The sequence below is a fragment of the Lonchura striata genome, chromosome 2 (assembly GCF_050655825.1).
Source record: "Lonchura striata isolate lonStrDom1 chromosome 2, ASM5065582v1, whole genome shotgun sequence".
Taxonomy (NCBI): domain Eukaryota; kingdom Metazoa; phylum Chordata; class Aves; order Passeriformes; family Estrildidae; genus Lonchura; species Lonchura striata.
The window spans coordinates 123,480,573-123,506,513 of NC_140704.1; the positions used below are offsets into that span (position 1 = coordinate 123,480,573).

Below are 25,941 nucleotides of genomic sequence, written 5' to 3' on the forward strand. Positions count from 1 at the left end.
CCAGACGGGAGCGCAGCGCTGCTCTGCGGATGGGATAAGTGCTCTCATTATTCACACTCTGGACAGAATAAGTGCTTCCATTACTCACGTGTGGGTCCACTATATATTATGTAAAATATGTATCTTTATTGTTTACTCAGTCACAGTGCAGCATTTTATCAAGGACAGTGTTAGTGATTTAAGTATGGGAGCACATGGCCTTTTTAACCTTTTTTAATTTGCTCCTATCATACTTGTAGGTGGTCTCAGGAATAAAATCAGAGTGATCTGTTATGTCACCAAAGCAAATGCTGTGCCAGTGAAGAATTTATGTCCTTTCGTGGGGATTGTGTTCATATATCAGGTGGAACTGCTCTTGATTGGTAACAAAATGAAAATGCTAGTTAAACTGACAATTTTGAATTTAAAATATACTATAAAAACAAGATTAAAATATTTTGAAATATTGTAATAGATAAAGGATATTTATTTTCCCAAATAATTACTTCATGGATGGTACAAAGACATCTATATTACTGTTACAGATTACTAATGAAAGTTTTTCCTGTAGCCTGAGTATATCACTTTTACTTTGATATATGTTGAAATACAGTAGTCTGTATTTCAACTCTGAAATATAGATGTGATTCAAACTTTGAAAGCTCTTGGGGACAAGGACAAAGTAAGGGAAAAGTTCCTTTTCACCTGTTTACATCAGGTTCAATGCCAGTGAAGACACCAAGAATTGGCACTCACAAGTATTGCTTGCTTTGACATGCCCCTTGAAAAAATTACAAATTAAAACTCACAAAACCAGAAAGAATTAAGATGAAGAAGACGAGGAGATCAGCAAAGCAGCCAAAGGCTTGGTCTTCTGTAGAATAGTATCACAAATTAAAAAGCTATTTGCAGACAATTTACCCAAGAGACAACGAAACGTTAACTCAACTGCAGGAGCTAGCACATACAAAAAGTAATATCAAATTGTTGGTGACAGGGATATATGTCTTCCTTTCTTTAAATTTAACCCAGTGTTTCTAGGAGCCCTTTTTGACAGCATTTCAAAAAAGCCCCTTGAATAATTATTCCATGATATAACTGTATCCATTTTGGCAGGGCCAAATCCTGTTCATCACTGTTACCCAGATCACAGGCAAAAGTGGGAAGGACTGGCTTTTTTTTAAAATTATTTTAATTTTTTTCTATTTTTTTCCCCCCTCTGCTTTTATTTGAAAATGGAACAGGAAATGACTGATGTATCTGTTAGAATGATGGAGTGGTAGCAGCTTAAACAGCTTCTCTTCTGCTATAAGCATCTTAATTCTGACCGGTCACGTGAAGATATATATGTCATTTTGTTCAATTCTAGTTTCAGTCAGTGCAGGAATTTGTAGCTGAGTGTGATGTGGAACACCTTCAAATTTAGTGCAGGCATTTACCCAGACTGAATACGCAGACAGTCTAAAGCGGAATGAGGATGCTTAGAGTTCAGAGGATTTATTTTGGAGCTAAAAAACAACTATTTAGACAGTTCACTTAAGAGACAAAGTAGAAAAGTTGAGATCTGAGCCTCTGGTGGTCTGTGCAACCTGAGTTCCTGTCTTGCTGTACAGCCTATCTTGAGCTGTTTAGACAGAACCCTGCCTGCACAAGGCAATAGTGCCCATTATCTTTGTATGCAGTCCTGTAAAACACTCTGATACCTTTCTATTGGAAAGAGGTTGCGTGAGAATGCCTTCTTATTATATGAATCCAAATTTGTTGCTAGTGTAGCATTTGTCTCATATGGCCCTGGATTTCTAAATTTTTACATCCCCCAGACGAGGCTCAGATTTATTGGAAAGTCTAACAGACCATGTGAGAATGTTCCCATTTACTGCATTTCTATTTAATAAGTCAACTTCATTGCTTTTCTTGTTATTTATGCGCAATATCAGGCACAAATGCACAAATCACTGTTATATGCGATGCTTAATGGAGAGGCAGTGAAATTGCCAACAGATCTAAAAGATATCCTTTCCTGCCTTCCCTTCTGCAATCTGTCTCAGGGTTACACCTGGTGCCATTCCTGCCAGCTAACAAGCCTGGGTAATCTTGCTGCTGGTCCTTCTGCTGATTAGTATTGATTATTCCTCTCACCTGAAAATGAAGAGTTGTTATTGAACTCACAAGGCCATATGCTGAGAATGCAAACATCTTCTGCTACCCCTGCAGTAATAAAACATCCAAGGGACCTGTTTCTACCTGTTTATAAAGAGGACCAAGTAACTGCCCAAGGCCTATTTAAAGCAGTGTTTAAACTGGGGACAAATGGGGAATTGCTGTCTGTGGAGTGTAGGCAGAACTGGTGCTCATCTGGGAAGTGCTGCAGCTCTACTCAGGAATAGAAAGCTGACACTTTCAGGCAGCTTGAGTGTGTCCAGCAATCTGTCATGCAGTTTGTCCTAAAAACTTACGTAAATTAGCAACTGACCTGACTAAAATATCTCCTTCAGTGATATTTTGGGTTGCTGGTAGTTTACAGGATGAATTTTGCTTTCTACCCATTCTTAACTGTGTCCTGCATAGACAGATACAAAATCCTATCTCCCATATAAAACAGAGTATATGTATTTTCCTGTGTTTTGCTCTCTGGAAAGAAAGGAAACTAAGAATTACTGATGAGAAAAGTGTCAGTTAACTGAAAATGCTGGTTATATTTCAACTATAAAACAATTATACTGGAAGCTATCAAATTTAGGTATTGAATTCATCCTCTTTTACAGCTGGAGGCTTATAAATTTCTTCTACTGGGAAACATTAATCATGACTGATGTTTCTCAGCAACATTGAGACAGGGTAATAAATGCTAGGGAAGAGAAACACGAAGCCTAAAACTTGAGCTGGTTCATGTCACCTGTTTTGTATTGGTTTTAAACAGTCAAATTGCCTTAATTTACAAACCTGTAGCTTGCATCTTAATTTCAGCTTACAAAGAGCAGAGATAGATGTCTCCGTTATGCTGTAGGTATTGACAAATTTCTTCTCCCACTTTGTCACTTCAGCAGTTAATTGGAGCCATCTCTTCTCCATGCCTTTTTCTAAGCATGTGCCTGAAAGTTGGCCCTCCTTGTGGTGTCTGTATTATTAACTGTATTGGCAGGGACCTCACTGTTTCTTTTTCACAGGTTATCAATAAAGATATTAAACATTGCCACGGTCTAGTTGACAAGGTGGTTTTTGGTCACAGGTTGGACTTGATGATCTCAAAGGTCTTTTCTAGCCTTGTTGATTCTGTGACTTTTTAATAATAATGGCAAACACTTAAAATCCTTTGGTTGAGAATCAAGTGAGGTTGTAAGACTTTCAAAGAATGACTCAGTCCATTTTTTTGCCTGTTTATTGCATTATCCCCTGAGGCTGAAGTTACCAGATATTACTAATGTCTGAGGTACTCGGACACTGATAGATTGATGTAAAAATATCAGTATTTCTGCCTTTCACTTGTGAACTTTCAATTTTGGATTCATTGCTGTATTAAAAATGTATGTGTTTATGATGACCATTAATACCATTAAAAGTAAGTAAAACAATAACCATCTCTAAATTTTGCTAAATTTTTCATAGTCCAAATGGACATTTTGAGTAAAATACTACAAGGAAGTCTCTTGGTTAAAGCCATTCTTTTTTATTTTACTAAATAAATAATGAATTCAGAAAGTTATTGCAAACTTTAGTAATTTCTGGGGAGGGGAGAAGTAATTTGTTTTTTTGATACACCAATTCCTTAAGCGTTCCTCAAAGAGTCCTACTCTTTCTGCTAAGGCATCCTTTGTGAAATGGTCTGGGTTGTGGAGCTGAACTTTCCACGTGACTTTTTATAGCTAGTTCCTCAATCCCTCCATCTTCATCTGCTTTCTACTGGCCAAGAAGGTTAAATTCTTCTCAGCTGCCATTTCATGCTCCATTTTCCAAAGGTGCAAAGCTTCTGATTCGAGTATTGTCTAACTGACAATTCCTCCCAGTGTATATTTGCTTGAAGTGGGCGAGGGGTTATGCATCAAGTTAATGTGATGACATACAAGCAAAAAATAACTGGAGTAAGTGTGGGTTATTAAAAATCTGTTTATCTGCAAGGTGTTTTTAGAGTTGCAGTTCTTCTTGATGACAGGTAGTAATGGTTCCAGTGAGCTGGAGGCTGGCATACTGTTGAAGCTTACACCAATTATATTTTTCCTTTAGACCATGTGGGTGATAAGAGATTTTTTAAAATAAATGTGTCTGACAAACAAATCTGCATCAAAAATTGTTTATGTGAGAGATCAGGTCATCTTGCCAGAAGTGCAGACCAGCCCATTTTTTCTGTCAGCTACTTTAGAATGCTGTGATTTTGGTTCTCTCCTTTATTCTAGCTGAGTCCCTGCTCAGAGACCATAGTTCTGTTATGCCCACCTGAGAATTATTTTGAATTAAATGGATCTTAAGACTTAGGGCATTCAATTTGGTATTTTCCATAGGTTCTACATGACCTCAATAAAACTCTAAGGGAACGAACAGCATAACTTCAGACACCTGAATGAAGTGCTTTAGTGCCAGTTCATCTATCAGGGCTTGTCCAACAGTCAAATGTCTTGCCCTAGCATTAATTTAGAAAGTATTTAATGAGGAGGTCTAAATGGAAGGTAAATGGGTGCGCTAAATTTTCTCACTTTGTGTTGCAATATCTATCAAAAATGTAGTTAGAATACAGAATGCATCTCTCCTTCAGACAAGGCTTAGTAGAAATATTGAAAGAGGTGCTGTTAGATGTTATTGCATGTACCTATCACTCCTCCATAGCTTTGGAGTCCCTAATCATGTTACAGTTTCTTGCATCTTGCTTTTGTTTAATTTCAGATACATAAATCTCACTTTTAAAATTCCAAAATAAAGCTTTTATTTGCAGGTTATCCTTCAAGTACATAAGAATGGCTACATAAAAATGTCAGAGGTCCTTGAGCAATATAGCCCCCAACATTTTAGCCTTTAGGGTCAATTGGTATGATTTACTACTTTTTCTAAGAAGAGACCTCACTATTCTCACTTTCTAGGATTTGTTTGGGATGGATTTTCATGTGTTGCTTATTCACAAAAAGGCAAAAGATGTGCCATATCTTTTTGATAGTCCTGAGTAACCAAAGATTACAGAGTTAAATGACAGCACTTAATCAAGTCATTGTGAAGTATCTGGGTATCCAGCTATCCCTTTTCAATTCTAATCTTCTCCTTTCACCCCAGTTCCTTCAAGCTGCCTCTGCTGCCATCTCCTGCTCAGAACATGACCAGGGACAAGCATCCTGGCAGGTTGCAACAGGGTCAGCCTCCATCCATCTGAAAACCTGGGAGTACTGTGTGTTTAGCACTTAATTGTGTCAGAACCCTCCTCAAGAGTGCACCTGCCTCCTACTTGGAACTGAGAGGTTGCCTAATTACATCATCATCTTAGAAAGGCCACTCAAATGTAAAAGCTGTGGAGAAAGTAGAGAGATGGGAAGACAAAAATATCAGGTATAACTGCTCCCCTCTCTTTTCAAATTGTGCTTTGACTTTCGTGAGCCAGAGAATCAGCATGTTTGGCCAAAAATCCCAGATGCAAAGGTCAAGCAATAAAGATAACATACTTTATTATTGTAAGAAACCATAAGTTATTTAGGATGGAGATCCTTCCGCAATACTGAGGTTTTGTCCACTGAAAACACACCCAGCTTTCTGTATCTTTTGCTGTGAAACGGGGCTTATAATTTTGGTATGCATTTAGAGGTCATGTTGAGCTGAAAGGAAATATATAAAAATTTGGTTTATATAATTAGAATCAGATAAAGCTTCAAGTTGGTTTTTTACAGTATGCAACATCTATTATGTGAGAACAAAATACAGTGCAGTTAGTTCAAAGATAAACTACTATAGTAATGAAAAAAAAAGTGTTTTCAAAAGATTTTTTTTTCCTGGGGACCCAGCAGGCTATTTATTCAGCCTTCCTTCCTTTGTCTCTTCCTCTTTCTCTCTTTCTCTTTATTTCTCTTTTTCTCTCTTGCCTTTTCTTCTCTCTTTGCTCTTTTATCTTTCTCTCTTTTGAAAAGGCCATCTGCAGACTGAAAAATTCCTAGCTTGAAAAATGTTCATGAAAATTGATCAGTTATCAAACCTGATAAATTTTTGGTTTTGTAAAAAATATTTTAAAAATAAAATTTTAATTTTTTTTTGGCAGTTCACTTTTAAATTGAGCTATTATTTTGCATTTATTGCATATTATTATTTTGCATCAGGCACTTTATTGCAGATTATATGGTTATATTGAAGTTACATGAACTGGGGCACCTAAGGGAATGTTTTTATATCAGAAAAAAAAATGGTCTGGATTGAAATGCAGCATGAATCATTAGAGAAGTTTAGAAGTACAAGAAGATAAATGTGACTAGATAAATGTCCCTAGTCACTCAACAGAGAACATCTGGTAGGTAAGATGCCTTATAAATAAATACCTGAAAGAACCTTGGTTTTAGTAAGTATCAACAAAACATGAAAATGTGCTCTAAAAATCTGAAAAATGTTTATTATTGGTTTCATTTAAGAAGGATAGAATATACTATGCATTTGTCTGATCACACTGGGAGACTCATGGAATTGCTACAACAGCTAGCTGGAATGAAGTCAGTTTAGAAACTCCAGGTCAGGCCTGTGGAGGGATACTGGTGCAAAGCAGCTTATTGCAGTCATCAAAACATTGGGCACATGGCAGCCACACTGATAAATGGAATCCCCTCTGGGAATCTTCTCTCAGATTATACTTTTAGGATGGGCATGCAAGCAGTTGAAGGCAAAGAGCTGTCCCAAAAATATGGTGGAGATCTTTCTGAAAGTGTGGTGGACACCTTCCCTTCTCACCTGGCTCTGCCTGGTTTCTGGCCTCAGTTCCTTGGTCTGCCACCTGCAGTTTCCAGTTGGGATGTGGAAACACATGCTGAAGAAGGGTGCTCATTCAACTCCCAAGATCCTTTTCAAGACTGTCTACTTGAAGAAATATCAACAATTGAACTAGCAGACTTTGACCAGATTACAGTTTGCAAGACTGCTCACCGGAAAACAAACACATAACTCAAAAATAAATGCAGATTTACCTATAAAATATCTTATTTACTTAGTCAGGTGTTATTTTCTGTATCTATCACTGTATAGAAAGATTCACAGGGTCTGGAAAGAGATTAGTTTGTCACTTGATTGATGCAAAAAACTTGAGTTCTGATACCCTCTTCAGGGATTTCTTAATGTTTATTTTGTGCTAAACAACCATTGAAGAAAATGCACAAACATTTTGTTTGTATTTAGGAGTAGAAACAAAAGTCACATTCAGTGTCTATTCTAGGAAGATGTGCCTGGAACTACTTGCTGGCACAAACACGTTCAAGTCTGCTAATCTGAAGACGTTGTAAATGGCAAAAAAGTGACCCATATTCAGCCTACTAAACATTTTTATCCTCCAAAACTGTCTTGTGGGGACTGCTCCTGGGATGCATTAATTTCCAGACAATGTCCAGGATCTGCTTGGAGGAGAGTAAATCGGCCAGTGCCAAAAACAGTCCAGAGTGCTCTCTGACAGTTCAACAGTGTGGGTGCTCCAGCCCTGCTGCCCAGGAACAAGTCCTCTCTGTGGTACAGGTTAATTTACTGGCATGGGCAGAAACAAACTCTTCTGGGTGTCACTGGGGCAAGAATGCTATAATCTGAGATTTTTCCTTTATTTTCATTACACAAAGAGAAAATGGCTTCCCCTTCACACACCCACCATGACAGTCTCCAGCCAAATTTACTGTCTTGAATGAGCCCTGCTGAGATGAGGATGCTGGTCTTCTGCTAGAGCCACCATCTCCTCTTCTGGCTGGTTTTACTTTTACATCTTTTTTTTTTATACAGATCAGTCTTTCTTGTTAATGATACAGTGAAAACCCATCTCTCTATTACCTGGACTTCCTCAGCCCAATTTGGTTTTATCTGGTGATGCTGTGTTCTCACCTTCCTCTGGATCTCACTCTGAATCCCACTGGGAGATACATGTCCTTTATTTCGTGCCTGATTTGGTCCTTGTGTGAGTGATTATGTGAGTCCATTCTGGTAATTGATTCAGAAAAAACTTAAAGTTTTGGTTTAAGGTTTAGGTTTTCAGTCAGATAATTTCCCAGAACTGGCTTGCTGCTACTGTTTATGTGATCTGAAGAAGGAGGAATAAATGCTTGCAGGCAGCTCTTAATTATACAGACACAAGTGCAAATGGAATTTTTGCAGAAGGCAGGCAGGAAGAACACCAAAGCAGGACTTTGTGGGTGAAAGGAACTCAGTGTCTCTTTGCTCCAGGGCTAAGATGGCTGAGGCAAGCACTAAAGCAAAAGCTGAAGCACTTCAGGATTTTTTATCAAAATCTCTCCTGTCTGCAGCCTTTAAATGTACCAGAGACTATTAATGGATTTCAAAATGACACTTCAGGAAACAGCATATAACTGTTACCTACTGCCAACTTCAGGTGTCTGCCTTTTGTGAATTTGGGCCCAAATTCATGAGAAAGCCCAGTTGCCAAAATTCAGAATCCCTGAATTTTTCTGCAGCTCCCTTCAAGACACAGCATCTTCCCAGACAAGCTACTGCAAACTGTGTAGGATGTTTTAAAGTAATTTATTTAAGAATTGCTTTTCAGTATAAATAAAACATTCAATATTTTAGTTGACATGAGATCCCAATTTCTTTTTTTTTTTTTTTTTTTTTCCTCCCAGAAGTACCTTATATTGTGCAGCTGGATTTAAACTCTTTGTTCAGTCATTGGGGAAAAAAGACATGGTCTTTTTTGTGATTTACTTAGCTGAGTATGTAAGCAGCATTTTTTTTTAATGTGAGAAACTGTAAGAGAAATGAGGCATATAATATTTTCAAATTTAAGAAATTGCAGCCTATATTTGGGCTGTCTTAGGTGTAGTAGCCCCCTTGTTTATCTCTGTAGCACGTTCAGGTCTAGTAATCTGAAGACATGTACTAAATCTTTTTGCCTACAGACTCTGAGAGACTTCTGTTTATTGACCAAAATGGAATGAAAAATACCCCATTTTTTTGATCCTTATCAAAATAAACTGTATCCATGTTAATTCACAATGTTATTCCATAAACATTTTTTTAAAGCAATAAGGAGGGGAACACACACACACAAGTATTCAGCACAAAAATACTGTGGGTACACTTTTCTGTAAATATTAATCCCCTAATCATGAAATTCTCCTTCATGTGAATCCAAAAGAACTATGTCTGGGCAGATACTACCATTTTCTTTTCCATGAATAGTTGAGTTTTTTCAACAAATTCATTCTGGCTGTATTAATGGCTGTTCTGTATTTTCTTTGTGTCAAAACTCAGACAAATGCTCTTATTGTCCAGAAAGTTGGCAGAAACTCTGAATATTGGGGAAAAAAATTCCATGTGACCTATAATTCCAATCAAAATGAGTACGGCCACTCAACAGGGCCAATCCAAAGCCTATTTTAAGTCAGTGGGAGATTTTCCATCAAGTTCAATAGGATTTGGATGAAGTCCATGCTGTATACTGGCAACAAACAGCTCATTCACAAACTACAGACCACAGCTTGTTTGCTGAAATTTTGGAATGAATAATTTTGAATCATGAAGCAAAAGTCCTCAAAATTGTAAGCAGCTCATGGGCAATTTGTACACTCTGAAAACAGTTGCTGTGCATTAGTAAGCTTACTTTGACACAACAAAAGTACAGCAGTGAACTGCCTGGTGGTTGATGTCTAAATTCTGTAAGCATCTGTCGGGTGATAGGAAACATTGAGTTTTAGGTTTGGGTTTACTTATTATTCAGCATTTATTACCTTATATATGTATATATATTTCAAATGAAGCTTCAGAACATGCTTGAAAAATAATTGGTGTTTCCTGTAACTGGCAACTATCTAGTGTTAGTCTTTCCTAGCAGCAGCAGCAGCAGCACCAGCACAGCTCACTAAAATGTTTCTGGTCTTCTGCATCTTTGTTCTGCTTCTGTTCAGTTAAACTATTCCCACTACATTCAATCTTGTAAGCATGTAGTTCAGTCATTTTGAAATTCCAGCAGGCAGGCTGAAGTTAGTTGAGTGTCATAGAGTCCTAACATATACAGAGCTGGAAGAAACCTCTTTGGTCTTCTGACCAAACCCTCAGCTCAAAACAGGGACAGCTTATTCCAGTTTGTTGACAGTTGTCTGATTTTGTCCTGCATACCTCTAAAGCTGGAGACTTCACAACCTCCCCCAGCTTCTTGAGGACCCTGTTCTCATCATGGGGCTTCTCATGGTTTAAATCTCCTTTCTCCAATCTGAATCAAGAGTTTCATAGCTCCATCTTCTACCTGAGGCCATTTGTCCTATCACTGTGTATGTGGAAGGAGAGTCTGGCTCTGTTTTTTTATCTACACCTTCCCCTTATGTCACTGAAGACCTGCAGAACCTTCGAGTTCTCTCTTTAAGGTTCTCTGTATGTTGTACTCTGCAGGTGCCTAACTATCTGATGGCCTTCCACTATATCAGGAGCTTGTAACTGGATGCTATATACCAAAAGCAGTCTCTCAAGTGCTGAATATAAAAAAATTATCTGCTGGCAGTGCTTACGCTGTTCTTGAAACTCATGAGGTTCCTGTCAGGCTGTCAAGATCCCTCATATCTCTCCACCTAAATAAGGCATCAAAATGCAGCCAAGTAAAGCAAATGGCATATTTTCTGCTGATGAAGACCATATGGGATCCATTTATTGCTGATTCCATGGTTAGACTCTGCCAGGAAATGATACCTGCTTTCTGTCTAGCTTTTTGTTGTTGATTGCGAGGTCACCAGGTCTTCACCAGTAAAAATTAGGCAATAATATGGCAATGAAGTCCCATAATGTCTAAAGCAGCTCAGCAGATCCTGATGTGTCTATTGATACACTGTGCCAAGAGTAATTATATCTCCAAATAACTTGCTTGTTATCTTGAAGACCAGCTCAGAAATCTATTTTCTGATTCAGAAATTTTTGAGTGACCAGAGCTTAGCAACTTTGCTCCTATACATGTGCAAGAAATACTGCAGTTTCAGCTTTCTTGTATGTAGGAACTGCAATAACACTGAGAAGATTTAGACCCCTGCACTGCCTTGCCTCCTTAATAATAATCAGCCTCCTTTCCTTGGCTGATCTCTTTATAGGACAAAGAGGAATGTATGTATTGAGTAAAACCATAAATTCAAAAGGTTTGCTTAAACAATGAGGTGGATGGAAGAGGGGAGATCCATTAGGGATTTTGCAAATCATTAGATTTGCAGATGTGATGACCACACCTTTATTTCAGGCTAATTTTGGTAGTTGACTGAATTTCATGTGATTACTTTTGCTGTCATTGAATTAGAAAAGAACTTATGAAATTCTTTAAATAGCCTAGACATTCCATTAACTGCTTAAAATGCAAGGCTTTGTCAGGCAAAGCTGAAAGTAAAATTTATTGATAGCAAAACTAAAAGGTAACATTTTTTTCTGAGTTGAGTATTTCTCCACAATATCCAAAGTGCTGTATTTTGAAAGATTTCAGCTTCCCATAAATCTAGACTTTTAACTAATGCCTATGTTATATAGAAAATAAGATGGTGGAGGTTCTCTTGCACAGAAAAGTGTAATTTGAGGTACTCTTGAGGTGAAAAATCTGTGTTCACACTCATATCATCATTGTTTACTTCAGAACCATTTAATATAAAATAGATTTGCTTGCTTTAGATAGACATAACTGTTACCTAAGGATTGCTGTTGTTTATTTTGCTCACACTCATGAAAACTGAAAAAATCTAGGGGCTATGATTCACAGAGAATGTCACTTTGTATATTTCTGACTACTGTCTCAACTTGCTTTGTATTTATATTTTGACTACTGGCTTTCTAAAAAATCCAGTGCCTCTTTGTTCAAAATCAGTGTAGATTAGACAATGTACTTTTGGGAGGCAGTTTTCTTTTTTGTTTCCTTTGAATGTGAAAGTATTTTGCTTTTAAAATCATGTGCTAGATGCTAATTTCATGTTTCTTTCTGTGGAATGTCACTGTCAAAATTTATGAAGTTTCTGCTGTATTTCAGTATTTCCTCACTGTCCAGACTATTTAGTCCTATTTGTCTCATACTGATGTTCTTAAAAGCTTTTCACTTGTGTTAACTAGGCTCTAAAGACACCTTTGTGTATAAGTATTATTATTGCTATTTTTAGCAGGACCTAGGTTATGAATTTTGATGAGATCTCCATATATATTGGTTAACTACATGCATCTGATTTGAAATGTCTGTGGTTTAAGTGTTTTAAAGAGAACAATTTCTCTATCTTTAGGCATGTGCATACTATATTTATTGTTTCTCCCTACACAAAGAAATTTGTCCAGGACCTGGTTATTTATCCCATAATTCTACTAAGTTCCCATGATCTCCCCTGTACCACAGCCAACTAAATAGTGCACAAGAATAACCCCTTGGGGTTATCCTAGGGAATCATGACTAAACAGACATGAGCACACTTGGGATGATCAGTGACAGATGTCTCATTTGCTGGTTCATCTGTGCACAATTCATTGGCCTCTGTTGGATGTGGCTTGGCAGTTTTTTAGGCAAATTCTGAACAACTTTTGCTGATTACTCAAACACACAAATAGCAACCCCAAAAGAAGAGCAACAGGTCCCAGTGAGGTGGTTTGAACAGCTTGTATTGAGGTGCCTAGGCAGCATTCTCTCAAGACAAAATTAATTACCTTGAAAAACAACTGACCATACTGAAAAGGATTTGATTCCTCATCGTACTGCTATATAGAACTGGGTTATGTGATTCTCTTCTGGGAAAGAGGCATGATTTTTTTCAAAATAGAAAAAATCCTACAAACATTCCCCTACATTTCTTTTCTGGGAGCCTAAATTCAAAGAGTTTAAGCATGAGAACTTTGGCAACAAAAGCAGTGTGCTTGCTGACATTTTTTCTTATTGGGGTTATATTTTCCAGGTTAGTTTTGTAAAGGTCAAGCCTATACCCTACCTAAATGACCACCTATTTTGAGGCTAGTGCTTTGCCCTTGTATCCATCTGGAAGGTGTGACTTAAATAATGGAAAGATTACGGATTTTCTTTACTATTTTGTATATATTTTTATATATTCAAGTGTTAAGAATATGAATCTAACTTTGCTGCATGATGCTTGTGGTTTAGCTCTCCTTCTTGGTGTCTGTCATCATATAATCGGGGATTATGGGGCAGTAAAATGGCATTTGATCTTAGACCATCAAAATAGAAGAACTTTATGCCAAATCTCTCCTCAGTCCTTACTCCATCATTCAGAGAGCTTTCCTGCTCCATTACCAACTTGTCTTTTAAAATAATGAGATGTGATTGGAGTTATTATTCCCTTCCTCTTCTTTTCTGCCACACTGTCAAGCACTACCAATGAAAGAGTGAATGTCATGAGATGCTGACTACCTAAGTTAAATTGAGGCCTTTTAACAATAATAAGTCTATTACATGCAATATTAGATCACTTCCTGTTACTCTGGGCAACAGCCTTTCCAGAAAAAAAAAGCCATTTCAATTTCCAACATCAAGAATTCCTCACAACATTTTCACTTAATCTCATGGTATTACAAATACAGCACCAGACTGACAGATGAGCCTAGGAAATAGCAACTGGCCACCTACCTTAACTCACAAACCTCAAACTATGAGCATTAAAAATGCCATCACCTTGCTCTCCTGGCTTGAGCTGTGAAAATTGTACTTCTGTGGGAGCCAGAACAGTCATGTTGCATGATGTCATTTTGTAGTGGAGGAGACTATAGTAAGATAGTTCTGCCATTTCTCTTTTCAGCCATTCTAGTGTAGAAATTTGTGTGTAAAATTAGTGCTCCGTAATTAATAGAGTAGTACAGGCTGGATAACTGAGACCATAAGGGAATGTGGTACATTAGGAATGTAGAGATGCCAGAGCTGCATTTCAGTCTGCCTAAAGAAGAAACATCAAAAATCTTAGGACATAGAAGGACAGATGAATAGGGGATTGAAGTAATTTGTTTACATTATAGTTATGTCTCTTCTAGAATAAAGGTCTGCTTTTACTGAGGTGCAGGATTTGTTCTGTAAAAGCACCAGGAACAAATGCACTTTGTTCAGAGTGGCTGTGGTGCTGTTCTATCTCCTTTGCAGTGTTCCATATTATGACATATGCCTTTTGGATATCTCTCTACAGTACATACTTCAGCCTCCTACAGCGGTGACTTTGAGAGATTTTGTCTGAGGTAATTTAGACTTTTTTTTGAGATTATGGGAAATTACAAGAGATATTAGTACCCATATATTTTATTTTAAGTAATCAAGAACTTGCACAATTTTCCTTCCTGGAAAAAAATTAATATTCTTGTTGTCCAAAGTGAATGCCTACTTGGAGATGCTACTCTCACATCTTCTACTTTTACATGGTCTTTGCTGGAACTGCTGAAAAGCACTGCTGAAGATTTGGGAAAGTAGAGTGAGAAAAATCACTGGCAAAATTAATCATGGCCAAATTTTCTCAAATTTGGTCAGATTCTATCTTGTGCAGATAGAATCTGACCAAACATAGTGTTAACTCAAGGAATATTTGCTTTGTTGTACTACTAATATCCTTTGTTTTGCCTGGGACTAGGGAACTACAGAGTAGTAAGAATTCAGGTATGTTTTTCTTTTTTAATTATAAGTCCATGCAGACCCCTGGTAGATTGCATCATTCTCTTATTCTTTTTCTCATACATGTCCTTTTTAATATAGAAGAACATCACATCTTATGTTAGCTAAGAACAGTTTTTTAACTTAGAGCTCATGGCAGTCCACGAAATGAGTAAGATCTGTCCATGGTCCTCATATGAGGCTGTAAAACAAGAAACATGCTCTTGCAAAGTCCCTGATTTTAACTTTGGTGAGCCTCTGTTCTCACCATAAGTCTATGGCTGGCCAAGAACTGTTACTGAAGGAAATAAAAGAATTCTTATTTTTGGGACCATTTTTGGGAGTAGATTTGACCATGATTATTTTTGGGAGTAGATTTGATGATGATATCCCAGCCCTCAGATTTTTGGTTTACTCTTAAGTAAAGGCATCCCTTAGGGGTGGAGTTTTATTGTTCATTATTTATTCTAATGCAAATCAGCATGTTTAACACTCATCTCCACTGGTATCCTTAATCTTCCTTTTTTGATTTTAAAGTGAAGATGGAAGATTTTTATATTCTAAGACAATGACTACACAATTGAATGTGCATCCTACCTTTGAAATCTGACTGAGGTTATCTATTTGAAAAATGAGGATATGCAACAAAGTAACATAAAATAATAAAGGCTTAAAAGGAGCATTCTGAAAATTAAAAAAAATTACTATGAATATAGCAGGATAAAAGAAATATAGAACAACTGCTTTTTATGTAGTTGAACAGTTGCAACACAAGATTTTTAATGCTAGAGTTTTCAAAAGGGACATGAAACCTAGGGATATAACTGAGCCTCCTGTTAGAAGCTTTAAGAAAAAAAATATCTTACACTTACCTTCCCAGGCCTGTTCATGCAGTCTAATCTTCACCAGTGGTATGTTCTTTTCTTACTTTTTCTGCAGGAAAAACTCATAAGAGAGGATTTTCATCATAATATTTCTTAAATATTTTTAAGTGGATATTTATAACTCTTCCTGCTGGTGGAAAGATATAACTGTCTCTCATAGCTGCTTCTCATACAGCTTTCTTCAGTTGATTTTATCTTCAATGACATCAATGTCGATGTTTCCTGAGAAAAATATTTTGCACTTCTGTTTTGTACTTCAGATATATGAAGAATAGATAGGAAATATAAATAGAATTTATAGGACCTACAAGGATGTATATTGTAAAATAAATAATCCAGAGATGCCACGTATCTTTTCTCTAACTAATTCCTTGTTGCTTTCTGACTTGTTTCTGAAAAAATCTTTCTAAAGTTGAGACAAATTTCATGCATACAGATGTCAATAATCTGAATTGTTCTGTTCCTTGCACTCCTGTTTGTGCTCCTCCACAGTCATGATTTGTCGTTGTTTTTCAAATAATGGTGTCCTGGAAAATTTACTCATATAAGTACCACTTAGAGCTACATTATGTTTTGGCTGGGCATGCTTGGATGATGACCACCTAAACCAAAAAAAATAACCCCTGTAAACTGGACATTTTTTCCAGATTCCCAAAGAAACAGGAAGAAAAGTTGTAGAACCTATGAGGAAAAGAAAAAAGAAGCTCTACTTACAAGCATTATACTTTTAGTTTTTAGTATTACTCCACCCAAGCTACCAGTTCTAGTGGTGAAAATCCATCTTGTGACTGTTTATGTTATTTTGAAGTGCTTTTGAAAACTGCCTCTGAGGTCTGTCTTTTACTAACTCCACCAATTTGCCTTTTATGGTACAGCTGCTTGCTGAGTTCGATCCTGAGCCAATAAGAGAGAACAAAGCTGCAGTTTGAGTCAGTCTACGCAAGAAGGAAGAAATTATATTGAGAATCTTGTTGAATTGGATTTGAACAAAAAACTATTTATTGGCATTCCTAAGTGATCTGAAGGATTAATTAGTGAGAAAATGGTGTATAGAAATTATAAAATGAGAGAAAGGCTTCATTTCAGCTTATAGGCTATAATACTTTTATTTCCACTTCTGAAAGACGCTTCTGTAAGGAATTAACCTTTGTATTGACATTTTCAATCCACAAATAGGTTTTAGGTTACACTTAAATGAGGCTTCGATTGCTGACTCTGGAATTTAACTAGTGAATGAGCAATTCAGCAGAAATTCGTAAACATGAATGTTACAAGTTCCCGGTATCATATTCTTGTTAGAAAAACCTCAGTACTTACAATTTCTCCAGAACATTTTTTCCATAATTTACTTTTAAAATCATGACAGGAGAACAAAGGATTGGCTGACATTTAAGGTGAAATAGGAGGATTTCCTCATATTTTATTTCTAAGTTTGTTTTTCTTCTATTGCAGACTATGGGAGGAATAATTTGTGTCTGTTTTAAATCAGCTGGTATCAACATGAGAAATTACTAAGGGTGTCACTTGACTGGAAGTGGAAACTGTTTTGTTTCCTTTAAAAAAAAACATAATAATTTATCATTTTTAGACAAGCATTCAGAAAATGATATTGTAGCAGTTATCTGCTCTTTTTTCATAGCCTCAGAATTTCACCATGCTTGTGTGTGCCTATGCAAGATGAAAGAATAATTTGTGGCTCAGTTTTGTGCCTTCCAGTTGTATTTGCTCATTTTCTTTTGGGAAATGATCTGTTCTAGAGGATGCCTGGATTTGGCGCACTTGTTCAAAGACAATGTAATTTTAAAAATTGAAGTAAAAATTGTTGTGACAATTTTGGCAGAAAGTAGAAACTATTAGTCCTGGGTCTCACATCACAAGTAGAACTACTACTTTGTGCAACAGCATTAATTATATACACTATCAAAATCTCATTTATAGAACTCTCCATCATAAACCAACTCATGAGTTATTTCCTATTAATACAGTTCTCAGTTTCTGGGCTGTCAGTGCGCATAGGCAGGAAACAAATCACCTAAACAGTCTGTGTGGAATGAATTGAAGAATAAAAGCATGTAACAATAAAAATGGTAGTCTAAACATCTCAGCAAAGGAGCAAGATTTAAGAGTACAGTTAGCTGATGGTTGCTTAGACAAAAAGCAGTAAATTAGAGACTATAAATAACAGAACAGTTACAGGCTTTGTAATAATGTCCTGTAACATAATTTGAGAGGCAATGGTTTACTATTATTACCTCTAATGACCAGACTGTATAAAGAAAAGAATCTGTAAAGCACACTACACCTATAAATTTAATGAAGCACGTTTAGTCTACAAACACACACCACAAATATAAATGTCCATTTCATGTATAGTTAAATGAGAAAAACAGAAAATACTCGAGACAGAAGAGTCACCCCAAAGCTGAAGTCTGAGAGAGTTTATTACAGCTCTCCTTTGTGCCTATCTCACAGATAACACACGTTTCCACCTGAGACTAGAGTTAACACCAATTAGCACTCAGAAGCTTATTTATCGTAAGAGGTCTTTTCCAACCTGAATGAGTCTATGATTACTTCTTTCTGGAACTTACCAGTTAGTTATCAGATTTCATTCCTGAAGTTATGTGCATGTATGTGTGTATGGTAAGGTTTAATTTGTTTTTGGCCCTAGGAAGATTTTAGGTATTGCAGATCCTAGCTGCAGATTCTTCACCCTTTACCTCAACCTGTGCCAGATAATATTGTTTTCTCTAGATGTTTCTGCTTTGTGGTGCCCAGAAATGTCTAGAGCTTTGACAGCAAATTTGACACTACTTCCAAAATCAAGATTTTTCTCTTCCCAAAGAATTTAGTGTCTCTCTGGATCTGTGACCCTGAAAAAGGGTCATATTACACCTTCCCTTGGGTTCAGTTCAGAGGCTCACTTGACGGCTTATAAGGCATCTCAGTTTATTTATCTTTTTACTGAATATATGAAGCTCCCTGCATTGGCTAATGTAATAAAGGTGATACTGTTTACTGATGACTGAAATGCTCCTGTGTATCAGCTGAGGTGGTTGAAAGGATGGAGCCACGTGCTGAGGAACAGTTGGGGCATGAGAGCTGGTAGAAACCCCTCTCTGCCCTGTGGATGCTGAGTGGTGCTGCAGTCCCAGTTCTGCTCTGGGATCTGACCACGCTGGGTGTGTAGACCCAGAGGGTCTGTGCCTGGGAGATGAAAAGAGGCTGAAACCTATCCCAGGAAACAAGTGGGTGTTGTTCACAGCTGAGAAAGAGGTCTGGAAATACTTTGTAAAATTATGGGGAGAAAAAGATCTGCTTGCCTAGAGGAAAGATTGCTCTCCAAGAAAAGCTAACAGGAAGATAGAACTCAGCAAACATGGTCAGACAGTTTCCTCAGCAAAACTACAGACCCCGCAGCACCTTGCCAGGTCTTACCTGACAAACTAAAGCACTTACCAGCACTCATTTTCTGGGCAGTGCTTCTTTCTCAGTATGTTTTAGTCAATGTTTCAAGACGTGGCTACCATCCTCTAGGAACATTCAGTCATGGTGATGTCTCACTGAAACTGGCTGGTGATCTCACTTGGTGACCACAGCTCATGTAGCAGGACAGCTGCCCAAGCTAGGCTTCCTTAGCTTTAAATGGCATCATATGAAATAAGTGAATAGTTGATGTAAAATATACCTTGCTCTCTGCATTTAAGACATTAGATAAACAGATTATTTAAATACAGATGATGTGGTATTTCTGGATATATTTACCAGAGTGCTTTATTACGAAAGAGTCCATGTTTATACTGTGTGCATGTGATCTTCGGAATGGAAAAATTGCATCCTCTTTATAAAAATCATGGGATCTCTGAAATTATCAGAGACATCATCCTGTCTAAAACCTCTTCCTCCTTTGTGCAGGCATCTTTCAAGATGCTGGTGCTGTTCAGTAACATAAACACTTCTCTTTGTTCTAGAGCATGTGACAGCACAAGATATATTTTTTCCCTTTTGAAATTTCAAACTCCCAACTTTCTTTCAGCTCTTTATGGTAAATTGTTCCTTAGGTGACAGGAAGTTCACAATATGTGCCTGAACATTTATGAGAAAATGCTACATTATAAACGTGTACATTTCTGAGTGAGAGCAAACTAACTTCAAAACACCAGCAGCTTATCACAGCATTATTCTAATGTAAAAGAATATTTTTTTCTATTTTATTTTACTGACAGATAATATAGGGAGGATGAAAGACAGATGGCAGCTTTTCAATTTAGTCAAGAGAAGATTTCCCATAACCATTTATTTAAATAATTCATTTGATGCAAGGAAATTATTAATTGTTCTTTAAGTAATGAGCTTTGACATTAATAGCTCCTTAAAATCTGTCTTTAATTTTCCAAGAAACTATGTTCATGCTTTGGATTAACATAAAACAATAAAATAATTATATGGAATCATGATTCAAACATTTCTGATCTCATTATTTTTAACTTGATTTTCAAGTTGTCAGACTATATAACTTGTGCAAAGAAATAGCCATCTTTACAGAACTTTACAAAAAGCTGACACAGTCGGTTACCATTTAATCATTTCAATAAGATATTTGTTCTGCTGACTTTGAAGACAACTTGTAATGGTGCCTGCCTAGTACCTGCCCCTGAAGTTGGTTTTGAATGACAGGAACTCAGTAAGTATTTCTTTACCAGGATGAAGGTTGTTTTTCTGCTTCCCTGCCTTCACCAGCCTTCACAGTTCTGGGGATGGAGAGGAAAGAGGGAGGCAGTCCTGCTTTAAAGAGGCTGTGTAAATGGAGAGGAAGGAGAGAGGCAGTCCTGCTTTCACAGGGCACTCCATCTGCCCTGATTGTACAACACCTTGGCACAAGCAGCAGCCCTTTCCCAGAGTATGACTCAACTGTATTTTCATTTAAAAATGCAGATGGGAAATTGCCTCATCAAACCCAGGGGACAACATCAGGCATTGAGAGCAGCAAGAAGTTTATATCTTGAAGCAAAATTAGCTAGTTTTTAACATGAGTTTTGGCTTTCCTGGCCCAGGTCTTGACAAGAAAAAACCTACAAACTGTTTAAGCAGTAGAGAGAAATCTGTAGATTTAAATGTGAATGTAACTTCATTCCAATTTGTCATCAGTATTTAAGGGAATGGGGAGCTCTGAGAGGTCAGTTTGCAGAAAGACCGTGAGAAGAAAATGGGCAACCTTCCTGGCCTATCCCCTCCCCCTCCCAAGGGAGTTCTTACAGACTGTGACATCATAGCTATATATATTTAACCCTGCCGGAAAGCATGTTGAGAAGACTTATTATTGGTTATTTGATTTAGAAATATTTGCATTATTAAAAAAAACAAACATCTGCTGCTATTTTTTTGCATTTTTTTTTGTTGCTGAGGTATGTGTCTTTGTGAAGTCCTTATGTGCATTTTCACTTAAGCACAGTGCTTCAAAAGCACTCTCCATCTTAAAATTCATCCTAGTATTTGTGGTTTTTTTTAAAATGGAACCACTCTGTGACAATGTGGGTGGCTGGGTATGTCATAATCCTGTCATGCACTTGGGTGCTCAGGCTGCAAAGAATCTCTTCATTTTCAAGTAGGCAGGAGAATTTCTTTACCTGAATGAAAAGAAGGCTTTTCCTTCCTTGGTGGAAGATGCCACCCAAGTAGGCTGTGAGGAAAAGGCAGTAAGCCTCTCCCCTTAACTCAAACTTGCCTCTTGATGAACCATTTGATTTTGAGTTGTATCTTATTGTTGTGGTATTTCTGTCCCAGGGCATGGGATACTGTGCTGTTATTAAAAACATGTTAGCGGAACCAAGCATTTGATGGTACAGAGAAAGCAGTAAGCAAAGCAGGCTATGGAAGTGCACTCTGAAAGTCAAAATGTGCTATGGAAAGTAGGTATATTTGAACATATGATCCTAGTGAGTCTGCTCAGCTGCTAGAGAGTTTGGGAAGAAAGAAATTCTGGGTAAGTTGATGGGAGACAGGCTTTGACTGCTACTGAGTGAGTTGATCCAGATGAGTGAAAATATTTTGCTGATAGGATTTAGCATGTGTGACAACAGTATGGAAAACTCTCTGGGGGGAAAAAAATCCTGAAAGGATTGCTTATGGTATAATCCTACAAACGCTTTTGTTCAAAGCCAAGGGAAAAAGTTGCCTGTATATTCCAAAAGGACTGTATCTTTTCTGGGGCTTGACTGTGAGAAATCTATGCTTATAAAGTAGGAAAAGTATCTTTAGTATTTCTTCCTTAATGGTAAAGGAAGGCTGAAATTTATGTGAAGGTTGTGTAGGTGGATAATTCTCTGCCAGGTGGATAGGGGGTTGGGTTTTGAAGGAAGCTTGCTAAGTGTCAATTATAATTTAGATGTTCCTTTTTCTACCCCATTGCTTCTGGGAAGCAGGAGTGGCTCTTAAAAGCTATGGGCCAGGTATTTTTTATTAGATTTTTTCTGTTTTGTTCAGTTTTTCTCTAACTCAGATAAAGTGATTGGTTTTCTTAGTCCTCTAGCTGATAAGCTTCTCAAAGATTTACTATTTGTATTTATTTTACAAAGAAGAGAACTCTTTACTCTGACTAGTATTTCAGTGAGAAATTGATCCAATAAATTAACTGACATGGTTATGCAGATTTATCCAAATTGAAGGAGTTTTAACAATATACTTGAGTTTTGTAGTGTGACAATGAGTTATGCACTCATTATGAATTTTCTTGTAACTTCAGCACTGTGGTCCTTTGAGTCTGTTTTGCATTGCTATTTTTCTTGACTGAAGACAGAAAGACCCTGCAATAAATTATCTCTCATAACTGATTCTTTTCTATATTATGCTTTATTATGCCCCCCAAATACTTTTTTTTAAGATGGTGCTGATTTTGCTGAGCTGGGGAGTTGCTGGACACCTATAGCTTGTGTGATCTTCTTGCTTAAGTTAAAATAGTTCTGTGATTGATATTCCCCATTAAGTTGTTATCCTAAACACATAATCTCTCCTGTACTTGCTGTTTGTTTGCAGCTAAAGTGATATCCCCTGTGCCATTTTAACATGCATCTGTAAATGTCAAATATTCTCAAACAAAGCCATGATGGAGCATGATGGAATGTCATTAAAAAGTGAGTTCCATTTCACTGCTGCAGCAAACCTGTTCACTTCAGAATACCCCTCATGGGCATGGAGCAGCATGGAATGTGACAGGCAATCCTGAAGAAACAGCAAAACACAACTTTCATGATAAATATAGAACTGCTAACCATGGGAATATAGTGCCAAATTGTGGTTTATTTTACATTGGGACAGAACCCCGTGAGGCAGGATAATATTTCCAAGCATTAGCAACAGTCAATTCCTATGTGAGAAATTAAAAGTTACATTGAGAAATTGTTTGCATATGTACAATATTTTAATATGGCATTTTGTCCTTTAAATATAGTATGGCAGAATTTTCACTTAAAATTCAGCTAGTAGTTCAATACATTAACTGTGTGTTTCAACATGAACTGTGCTGTCATCTGTGTTGTTAGATATTAACAATTAAAACTACATTTAAAAACTGTCATTCAGTTCAGACAATCTTACAAGCATTTTTTTAAATTGCTAATGACATAATTTAATGGCCAAGGAATTATCAGTATTATATATAAATATTATATCTTGTTTTAAACAATGGGCACCTGTTTTGGAACTGCAGATTGTTCTTCACTTACATGACCATGATAAGCAGAAGAAATAGCCTTGCAATTTTATAGTGGAATACAACTTGTCCATTCAGTTTGAAGGTATGTCTAGTCAGTTCAGAGAATAATCTTTACTAATGACATAGACAAAGGGATTGACTGCACCCTTTTACAGATGACACCCAATTTACAGCTGAGTGATGCAGCTGACACCTGAAAGGCAGGATGCCATTGAGAGGGACCTGGACAAGCTTGAGAAATGGTCCCTTGAGGTTTAACCAGGTGCAGGGTGCTGCACCTGGCTTGGGGAAACACTTGGTCTCAACACAGGCTGTGCAATAAACAGTGAGAGCATCTTTCTGAGAGGGACGAGGGGTGCTGGTGAGTGAGAGGCTGGACACGAGCTGACAATGTGCACTTGTAGCTCAGAAACCAGACAAGGTTCTGGTATATATCAGAAGCAATGTGGCCAGAAGGTCAAGGCAGAGGATTCTGCCTCTCTGCTCTGCTCTTATGAGACCCACCTGGAGTTCTGTGTCCAGCTCTGGGATCCACAGCACAGGAAGGACAAGGACCTGCGATAGCAAGTCCACAGGAGGGACACCAAGATACTTAGAGGGATGAAGCACTTCTCATACAAGGAAAATCTGTGGGAATTGGTTTTGTTTAACCTGGATAAGAGAAGGCTTTGGGGTCACCTAATTGCCAGCTTTCAGTTCCTGAAGGGGCCTACAAGAAAAATAGAGAGGGACTTTTTACAAGAGCATGTAGTGACAGGAGGGGCATGGGTTCAAACTAAAAGAGAGTAGGTTTGAATTAGACATTAAGTTCTTTGCTTTGGGGGTGGTAAGGCACTGGAACAGGTTGACTAGGGACGTTTTGAATTCCCCATCCCTGGAAGTGTTCAAGGCCAGGTGGGAAGCAACCTGTCTAGTAGAAAGGGTCCCTGTCCATGGCATGGGGACTGGAACTAAATGATCTTTATGGTCCCTTCCAACCCGGCCATTCTATGATTCTGTGAAAAAAGTATTAAAATATACTAACTGAATAACTGAAATAGACAGTGCTAAGGTAATTGTAAGAGAAGAAGAAAAATTCCTGAGAAAAGTAAGTTTGGAGAAGATTAGGTACTTGTGGGAGCAGTGAGTTATATGGCTCGGTAGTAAAAGAAGGGTGGACTCTGGAAGATAAAATTTGTAAATATCCCTTTCCATTTAGGAATGCCTAATGGGGAAAGACGAAGAGGAATAAGATAGACCAAGACACATTCCTCAAAAGCTGCAAATATCAAGGGAGATAGACCTGAAGAAGAAGGAAAGTAGATAAATAAGGTTTGACAGCCATTTAAAAAGATGCTTTAGGGAATAGATAAGCACACAGTGTAAGCATTTGGAACAGGAAGACCTGCAAAATTTTGAAAGCACGAGGGAGAAAAGTGAGAAAGCATAAAACTGATAATGAGGGAATGAATTTTGAAAACAAGATGGATAACAGCTTTGGAATTTGGTGCAGAAATGGGAAACAGTTCACAGAAAACAGGAGCAAATCAAGCATCTTTCTGAGGTGACAGTGGCACATTTGCAAGTCAACTGAAAACATGGATTAAGCATAGTGCAGAAAATGACTTGTGCAAATGTGGCAGCTGAAACTCTGATAAAGTAAAAAAATGGTATTGATGAGGAGCTAACAAGAGAAGAAGGGATAATCTTTGATTCACATCTTGAAGAATTCTATTACAGTAGGGAAAATAAAGTCTCAAGGGTCATGAAGTGAGATAGGCTAAAAATCAGCACCCACAGAGAGTAGGAGATAAAACCAAGTAGACTATAGAAGGCCATTTTTTGTTATTTACTTGTAAAAAGGAGAGGTTTTTTTAATGCAGTAAATGTGTTGCCTATGCTAAGTGGTAATACTATTCTCCTGTGTCTTGTGGCTATTTTGAAAAGTTTAAAAGTTTGTTTTAAAATGACTACTATTTACTTTAAAAGATGGCATGTCCAGATTTGTCTTTAGATGACTTGAACTCTCTCAGACTGAGGTAAGTACAGCCTTTATCATAAAATTAATTTTTAACTGATTTTGTGTATGAATCCTTTATGAGTTGTTTCATTACTCCCTAGAGCAGCAATTGCAATGAAAACCATATCTACACTATAATTACCTTTACTGCAGAAAAACCCCAGAAGGTTAAAATTCTTAATTCACCATTCCAAGAAATGGTGGGATGCATTTCTAAGTATGGAGATGCTATTTTCAGTTGTAGATTATATATTCCAAATTAAATTAACACAATTTTTAATTCCTGTAATTAATGCTGCTAAAGAAGTTTAAAAAACAAAGGTTGTGGTACTTCTAGTTAGTATCATAGTATTGCTTTCACTGTAAAATAAATACTTCAGAAAATATTTAGCCTTGGTGCAGACAGGTCCTAATCCACTGTTGTGCTGATCCTAAAATGAAGTTAGATTTGCTTAGACCAGATCTTATTTTGGTATATGGAAATAAAGGTTTTTATGATGTGAAATGCACAAGAACCAGAAATACTAAGCAAGAATGCCAAAAGTACAGCAACCTCCAGTGGGTGCAGTGGTATCCAAAATGATATCATGGTAGTGAGTATATCATAAACACATAGTTAGTTCATCTAAAC

General features: G+C 37.3%; 1 protein-coding gene across 2 annotated transcripts in view; it reads left to right on the forward strand.

Annotated features, from left to right (window-relative positions):
• The window catches only part of C2H8orf34 (chromosome 2 C8orf34 homolog), a 262,725-nt gene that overhangs the window by 226,459 nt on the left and 10,325 nt on the right, over nucleotides 1-25,941 (forward strand). For both annotated transcript variants that reach the window (XR_014953440.1, XR_014953441.1), the window contains exon 15: nucleotides 1-25,941. This exon is cut by the window's left edge and continues 38,000 nt beyond it; it is cut by the window's right edge and continues 10,325 nt beyond it. The gene's annotated coding sequence lies outside the window, so the exon portion shown is untranslated.